This window comes from Poecilia latipinna, unplaced genomic scaffold (assembly GCF_001443285.1).
Source record: "Poecilia latipinna isolate Pla-1442-1.1 unplaced genomic scaffold, P_latipinna-1.0 Scaffold228, whole genome shotgun sequence".
In the NCBI taxonomy this organism is placed as follows: Eukaryota; Metazoa; Chordata; class Actinopteri; order Cyprinodontiformes; family Poeciliidae; genus Poecilia; species Poecilia latipinna.
The window spans coordinates 313,448-321,441 of record NW_015112844.1 but is presented as its reverse complement, the minus strand read 5'-3'; the positions used below and the strand labels follow the sequence as shown (position 1 = coordinate 321,441).

Genomic DNA, 7,994 nt, shown 5'->3' with positions numbered 1-7,994 from the left:
GTATGAAGAAATGTGCAAGAGTTCACAAAGAGAGACTTTGCTCAGTTTGGCTGTCACCACCAGAGTTGGAATGGTATGGTTTAAATAAATGTAAAGCTAATTTAAGCTACAACTAATTGTGAAATTGCATTTAACGTCATTCTTAGAGAAAGAATGGACGCCGCAGAGCATGAACTCACTATAGTTTTATGATTGACCTGCATAAAACCTTATAAAGAAGTTCAGATTTAGGATAATCAGTTCAAGCTCAAACATCTACAAAGCATCCGTTTAGAAATGTAAATGTTGTTTTGTTGAACTACTGAAGTGTGTGCTGTAATCAGAGGTGGCCTGACACTCTATTAAAGTCAGGGTCTGTAATCATCTCAGAAAAACGTTGCAGCTGTTTGGTTTATTTATTCCATTTCTTGATTATCATTGTTTACAGCTCTCGGACAGAGACATACCCTAATCTTGGACACTAAGTAAGAGTTCCTGCAGACAATGTGCAATCAGTGTTGTTTACACTGCAGCTGTCCTGCAATCGAATCTAATCAAGGTAACTATGCTCACAAGCGCTCTGCACCTATGCTCAAAAGAACAGCTTAGTTCTCAATCAGGCATCAAAAATATAGGTCTCAGTAATATTGACTGTCAGACAGTAAATCATGTCTAAATGTGACTAAAATGTGAAATTCAAAGCTCTGGCACAGCCCAGGAAGAGGGAAGGGTGGTGAAGCTCTAGTAATTCAAGTATGAGCTGCGAAAGATCACATCTGGGTTAATAAAAGAAACCAGCAAGAGATAAAAACAGAAGGAAAAGGAAGAAATTAGATTTCATACAGGAGAGCCTGCAGCTGCCTCAGAGACGGTGCAGAGATGTGAGGCTGACCTCTGGAAGCAGCGCAGAAGCACGGGTCGCAAAGGTTGATCCAATTCTGGGCAGCCAGTGCCAACAGTCTGATTAAGAGGTGACGAGCAGGGCAGGCCCACCATCATCTCTGCAGGAAGATTCTCTTTGGTGCAACTGAGGTGGTCGCAGAAAGTTCAAGCACCAAAGCTGGCCTGATAATCAGAGAAAGGAGGTAATATTTATTCTTGAGTTGTTATTTCAACCAGGTGCTATCAAAGGTTTCTCTCCTGGTTAATACTTAACATAAACTTTCAGTTTATTTGTGAATTGAAAATAGGCTTTCCAGTGTTATTCAACTTTTTTTATTGTTATTGTTGTTTTTATAATACATTATGCTGTGATTTTTACCAGTAACATTTTACCTTTATACATAGGTTAAATCTGGGCTTCTGACAGTGTGCAGCTGTCTGCATGATCAACACTGGGGTATAACTAGCCTGTATTGTATCAAACATGTCCAAAGAAATAACGGTCAGTTCAGTCTTGGCCTGAAATGACCATTCTTTTATACTTTTTCTAGAACGTCACTTGCAGTGATGTGCATGAGTGGCACACCGCGATTTTGAAATGTACGTATTAAGACTGAACTCAGTGCAGTTCACTCTGGTGCCATTTAACAGCAAACAATGTGTCCTGCCTTTTTCAGAGACAAAACTTTCGTCTCTGGAACATTTTCCCTCTAAGGTGAGAATGTGATGACTGCTGTATGAGTGTGCACAGGAACAGTTCAGGCTTTATGCACAGTCTTTGTGGGACCTAATATCGATTATTCTTGTCTCGACAAAATGCTTCTTTTTGCTTTCAACTTAAAAATATAGTCTGGAGGCTCAAAAGTAACAAATCAATTTTTTGCAACCTGATTTTGATGTTTTGGTCAGATGTGAGTTAACAGCTACAGCAAAGATGAAGCAGAATGAAGGCCTGGCGACAAGCCATTCATTTGATTCAGGTGTGCCGGAGAAGGAATCTAAACGTTGGAGGATGGTCGCTCTTAAGGATTGGACTTTGGTACCCTCTGATCTAGCATATTAATATAACATAGAAATTAGAAATTTTTAAAAAAAGAAAGAAATTAGAGCTGTAGAGCCTTAAAGACTGTGACCTTGTTCTCCTACTTGCCAGCCTGCCTAAGCCATCCAGGTGACTAGACACAGCAGTTTTTCTATCTAGTTTCAACACCATGAACTGATTTGTTGCTTAAAATTCAAACAAAGCTGGGAGACAAACCTAAAACCAGTCCAACATGAAAACGTACAGAGTGACAGCTGCAGCACGCGCAGGATGGAGGGGAGCGATGTGAGAGAGAGAGAGGGAGAGAGAGAGAGAGAGACACAGAGAGAGAGAGAGAGAGAGAGAGAGAGAGAGAGAGAGAGAGCGTTAATCCACACAGCGTAACATTTTCCTCTGTGGATGTTTGTGCGTTTGAACTTTTCAAGAGGAGGATGGCAAAGAGCGATCGGCCACTCTGTAAATGTCAGGGGATCTGAACGGTCTGAGCCCAGATAGTCCTGCACAGTCACCTGCCACTCACACTTCTTCTCTTCCTTACTCACTCGTTTCTCTCTGTCTGGGTTCAGTTTGTTTTCTCTTTTCTCTCCTCACCCCCCAGTCTTCTCTGCCAGCCTCTCCCACATTTTCATTACTGTCTTTTACCTTTGCCTTGCCATAGCCTGCAGAAAAATAACACATCCTGTAATAATAAACAATGCTAGTTTTTCAGCCACAATTTTCCTGAATCTTTGGGTCTAAATCCCCCTCAGTGATCCTTCATGGTTTCACATTATTACCAAGTGGAATGTGGCTTATGTTTTAATTTTCTATTATTTTTCTTTGGTGGTAATAAAATTTCTCATCGTTAGTTAACTGGTGCTTTTATTCTTATAAATCTTTAATTTCCAGAGGACTCAACAAACCTTCATTTAAATTAGCAGAAATGCAAAAGAAAAAAAATGGTTTGAACATTTTGTTCCTTCCTCCCACGTTAGACCAACACTAACAAAACAATATTAGTAAAGAGGAGAAAATTTACATCTGTAGTGTTCTGGGAAGCAGGACACCATAAGAATGTAAATGAAAGTGAAGAAAAATTTGTTGGATGCTAAAAGAAACATTAAAAACGGCGTGGAGAAGAACGGTGTATTAAAATCAAAATGCGGAGAGGCGGGGTCATAAAACGACTGCCTTTACTGATCTGGGCGCAGCGGGCCAGCTGCTGCCTGCAGGCCAGATCTCCAGGAAACACGTTCCACTGAATCCAGGGAATTTTTCCTGGCAGGTTTTCATTTTTTTTATGACAGAATAGGACTAATAGCAAAGGTCTGTGGTAGTTAAATGAGTAAGAAATTTGTGTTGGAAAGTTAAAGCACAGAATAATAATAGTAATAAAATCTAGGTTCTCTCTTCTCCCAAAGGCAACTGCAGAAAAACAGAAACGAAACATCAGAACCAGGAGGATCTTAGTGCTGTCGATCATGCTTGTGTAGATGCTGCTCACACCCTTCATGTTCTCTGCTAAGCTACAGCTTCTCCCTGATAGCAGAGCCTGACATGAATGCCCAGGCTAGTTAGCATGGCTACTGAGGATGGCAGATAAACAGTTTTCCTGTAACAGTAAGGTGTTTCTCTGCCATTTGCACATTTGGCAGCGTACGCACAAGGTTGATTGACAGCGTTAAAACACTCCACAGCACTCTGATTGGTTGTTTTTGACTGGGAGCTGTGCATTTCTTCAGGTTGCACTGAAAGGTGGAAGAACTTCATTGTTTTTCATGGATTTCCTGTCTCATACCAGGCTGTCACGATGTATGGATAGTTTTAACAAATATGAAAGCAACATATTTTTAAATAAAAGTTACATACTGCGGCTTTAACGCATTAAACAGTTGAGGATGTTTATGCTTCCTTTAGGCAAATCCAGGTTGTTTCTGCAGACCATATGGCAGTTCTTTTCATGCTGCTAAGTTGAACAAGTAGTTACAGATAAAAATGTAGAAAGTCTGAAAGGACACAGAAAACTCTTTGATTAAAAAAATGTAAATTTGTGTGCATGCAGTCTATCTAAAAATGAGTGGAATAAGAGAAGCTTCAAGTAAAGCAGTGTTTGTGTGAGTGGGCCCTCTGCTCGGTCCCATCCCTCCTGGCCATCTCTCTCCACACTCCGACAGCCTCTCTGGCTGTTGCGTGTTTGTCTGAGATATGGACTTGGACGCACCGAGCGACCGCCCACTCAACACATTCCTCTGTAGTCCACCCGCTTCTCTTGGACGTTGAACAAATTGATTTGGGCGTTGATTATTCAGAGGCCACATTTCCCAACTTTTGACTGACTCCCCTCCACCTCCTACTTTCTCTTTGCATCGTGCATCTGCCTCCCTCTCTGACTCACGTCCAGCTGCGGCTCTGCGGGGACCCCACTGAAGGATTCCCGTAGGCCGTGTAGCAATTTCACAGACTGAAGTGGATGCAGACGGAAACAAGTTTGTGTATTGATGTTGTGGACTGCTGCTGTTTCTCACCGCAGCGTGTCACCACTAAAAGGCCCTACAGCAACATATTGTGCTCATGTGAACGTAACTATGTTAACTTCTTTCAGCTCTAAATTATTTCCCTGCACTTCTGTATGGATCAAAAGGAGCTGCCATAAGCAATGAAACCCATGACTGCAGGAAATCAATATAAAACACATACACCAATAATAATATTCAAGAAATATTGGACCCAAACCAATAAAGCATTCATCACAGGGACGTGAGCTGAGGCACAGCTGTAGGCGCAATCCCACTTGTTATTAATACAAATGATGTTCACAGAAAATGACTAATCGACTCTGCACTGTCTCTCTTGGGCGAGGAGCTCAAATTCCTTTTTTCTCTCAAGATGTGGTGAAAAAAAAAAGTGATAACTCTAATAAAGGACCCAACCCAAGATGATTACTAACAGGGGGATTGATTCACAATGCACGATGATGTGTTTTTGTTCATCAGTAAGGCATTTAGAGGAAATGGAACAGCTGAAAGTAGGGCTGGAGCTTACAAATAAAATATGAGAAAATCTTTAGAACTATTTATCCCCGTTTCTCTGAAAACGAAGAAGACAAAGTCCTCAGATGGCTGCGCTTTGTCTGGAAAACATCCTGGAACCCCGGAGTAATCCTTACATAAATGTGATAGGGCCGGTCATTTATTTAAACATTGTTGGAAATATAACTGTTTTTGTTTATTATTTCTATTATCTAGCTCTTTTTTTTATGGTCAAGATTATGAGGTAACAGGAAACTGAGACTCTGGTGATTAATTAACTCCTCCTCGTCGTCCTGTAAGGCCTGGATATTTCTGCGACTCGACTGCTGGCTGAGTCTCATGCGCCCCAGTCAAAAGCATGAAACATAGATCAAGAGGAAAGCTTGAGAGAGGAGACACTGTGTGTTACATGAAACAATCACTGATTGCTCTGGAGCCCTGAAAGGAGGAACAGCTTTGGAGAAATAATACGTCTGATGTTTTCAGTCATCCCTGTTGCAACCACAACATGCACACCTTATTCCAGGGATTCTTAAAGTACGACACGCACAGAGACCTCGGTTGAACATTAAGTCAATTTTTACTCTGAATGTTGGAATAGATGCTTAACCTGTCTGTCACTAGAGGACCCAAATTTGGGTCCTCTAGTGACAGGGGTGTCAAACTCCAGTCCTCAAGGGCCGCTGTCCTGCAACTTTTAGATGTTCCTCTGCTGCACCACACCTGAAAAGAATAATTAGGTCATTAGCAAGGCTCAGGAGAACCGATCTACACAGGGAGGAGGTAATTAAGCCATTTCATTCCACTGTTTTTTACCTGTGGCACATCTAAACACTGCAGGACAGCGGGCCTTGAGGACTGGAGTTTGACACCCCTGTCATTGTGAATGACAACCTGAGACCAACAGGTTAAAATGCTAATTATTGTAGAAGATGGTCATGTGTGATTTATTCTAAATCTGTCTAAATAAAACAAATACCTGAGATTTTCTGCAAGAAACATTTAATCTGCCTTTTTAAACAGCATAAGCAACAAATATACCTTTATATGCATTAATACGCACAGCGGAAACTGTCTATCTATATTATTCCATATTTCTTCTTTTAGACAAAGAAATATTCTAAAAGAATATTTAGAATATATTCTAAAATGTTCTAAAATGTTCTAAAATATTGCTGCTGCCAATCAGTGTTAAGGAAAATAAATAATCCTGGTTTGATTGGTTTCTTTGCAAACACCAATCAATAGTGTCAGATTGCATTTGGCTTACGTATTTTAATTTTATTTTAAATATTCTAAAAACACAAACAAACAAAATCAAATAGGTAATTTTAAGCAATAAGTTGGAATAACATTGTACAGATGACTGTAAACTGAAGACGGACAGGAAGGCCTCAGCCTTAAACACGAGTCATCAATAATTACCAAGCAGAGTTTGTAATGTGGGTTGGGTTGTGCTTAGTGGTGATATCAGCAGCAGAGTCAAATACTCATAACCACACTAACACTGGGATGTGATTATATCCGAACCGTCTGTGGTTATGTTTAAGTTTTACCTCATCTGCTTTGACATTAGTTTTACTTGGAAGTTGTCAGCAAATTCAATAAAAAGGATTTGTTTGTCATTATTGTTCTGAGCCTTGGACCTGTGAGCAATGATACTGGGATCTTTGAACATGCCGTTTCAGAACCACTGCCTTATTTAATCCAGAACATTCCCCTATGATGTCTGCATCTGTCCAGGCTGTTGCAGCTGCTGCTTCGCCGCGCCTTCCCCGTGGATTCCTGTGCTGTCGGAATGTGTGCAAGTTTGTTTTTCTTTGCTTTTTTGAATCGTCCTCCAGCTCTGAGCTGTAATCAGGTAAACCCAGTGGCGGTGTAATCTCAGTCAGATGCTATTAACCAACAGCTACCTCCTCCTCTGCACTCCTTACGTGTTTCATCTTCCTCTTCTTATTCTTCTGTCTCCTCCCCAGAGGCCCGTCGGCTCTCTAATCTGCCTCCCTTATGGCTCTCCGTCCTCTCCTCCCTCGTCTCGTTCCCCTCTGGCACGCTCGGCACCGGGCAGGGAGGAGCATTGTTGTGTTATGCTGTAATGGAAGTGTGTGTTAAGCGGACTTACTTGTTTAGTGGGTTTAGAGGGTGCAACAATATGCACCAGACCTGGCTTAGCTGCTAACACATTTTTAAGGACTGCCTGCATACATTTGGCAGGTAAAACAATGCATATAGAAACAGCTTGTATCAATTACATTCAAGAACATATAATAATACTCAACCAGGCCTGGGTTGGACTGAACAATAGCACGAAGGGATCCAGCACCAACTGGATTCTTTCTGTGTAATATTTGCATGTTTTCCCAGTGCATACTTCCTTTTATCGTCTAAAAACATGTTTAAGTTGATCTGTGTCAGGTGTGAGTGGATGCCTGGTAACCTATCTAGGGCCATAGCCAGTCTCTAAACCCAATTTCTGTTCTCAGGAGCTGGTCCCCTGTTATAGATGTGTTCTTGCTCCAATATCGCTAAATTAATGGCTGAATTACCTCCTCATTAAGTCATCAAGTTCTTCAGAGGCCTGGTAATAAACTATTCATCAAATTCAGATGTTGAGTCAGAGGAGCATCTAAAACATACAGGACCCTTGAGGACTAGATTAAGACATCCCTCCCCCCCTCACTGATCAATTTAGAAGACAGTCTAGGATTTGGTGCCTGTTGTTACTGTGGAGGAACTTGAACTGAAAGAATATGGCATAAAATTTTACTCATTTGACACCAAAGATGACCCGTTTGGTCATCAATAACCACAATATTTTGGGTCCTGGAAGTTGCAAAGTGAGTGGTCCAGGATTTCGATTATTTTTTCCTTTGCTGGTGGCGATTAAAGTCACCGGTAACAAGCTGCTATAGTACTTGCTAGCTAGCAAGCTACTCCTTACTAGCTTATACTAGCAAGCTAGTACAAGTAAGAAAACCTTACACAGAATATATCAGATGAAATAGTTCTGCCACAACAAGGTCCAAGACAGTGGTGGGAAGTAACGAAGTACAAGTACTTCGTTACTGTACTTAAGTACAATT

At 41.1% G+C, this 7,994-nt stretch overlaps 2 long non-coding RNA genes across 2 annotated transcripts in view; one reads left to right on the top strand and one right to left on the bottom strand.

The window, feature by feature from the left end:
• The first annotated feature begins 420 nt into the window (after positions 1 to 420).
• On the top strand, positions 421 to 1,980 carry LOC106947185 (uncharacterized). The gene is made up of 3 exons (XR_001424932.1): positions 421 to 1,064; positions 1,541 to 1,576; positions 1,771 to 1,980. It is a non-coding gene; the product is annotated as an uncharacterized LOC106947185 (long non-coding RNA).
• Positions 1,981 to 4,117: 2,137 nt separating this feature from the next.
• LOC106947189 (uncharacterized) overlaps positions 4,118 to 7,994 on the bottom strand; it is a 15,744-nt gene continuing 11,867 nt past the window's right edge. Inside the window, exon 3 of the long non-coding RNA XR_001424936.1 lies at positions 4,118 to 4,129. This is a non-coding gene — a long non-coding RNA (uncharacterized LOC106947189). The remainder of the gene's footprint in view (positions 4,130 to 7,994) is intronic.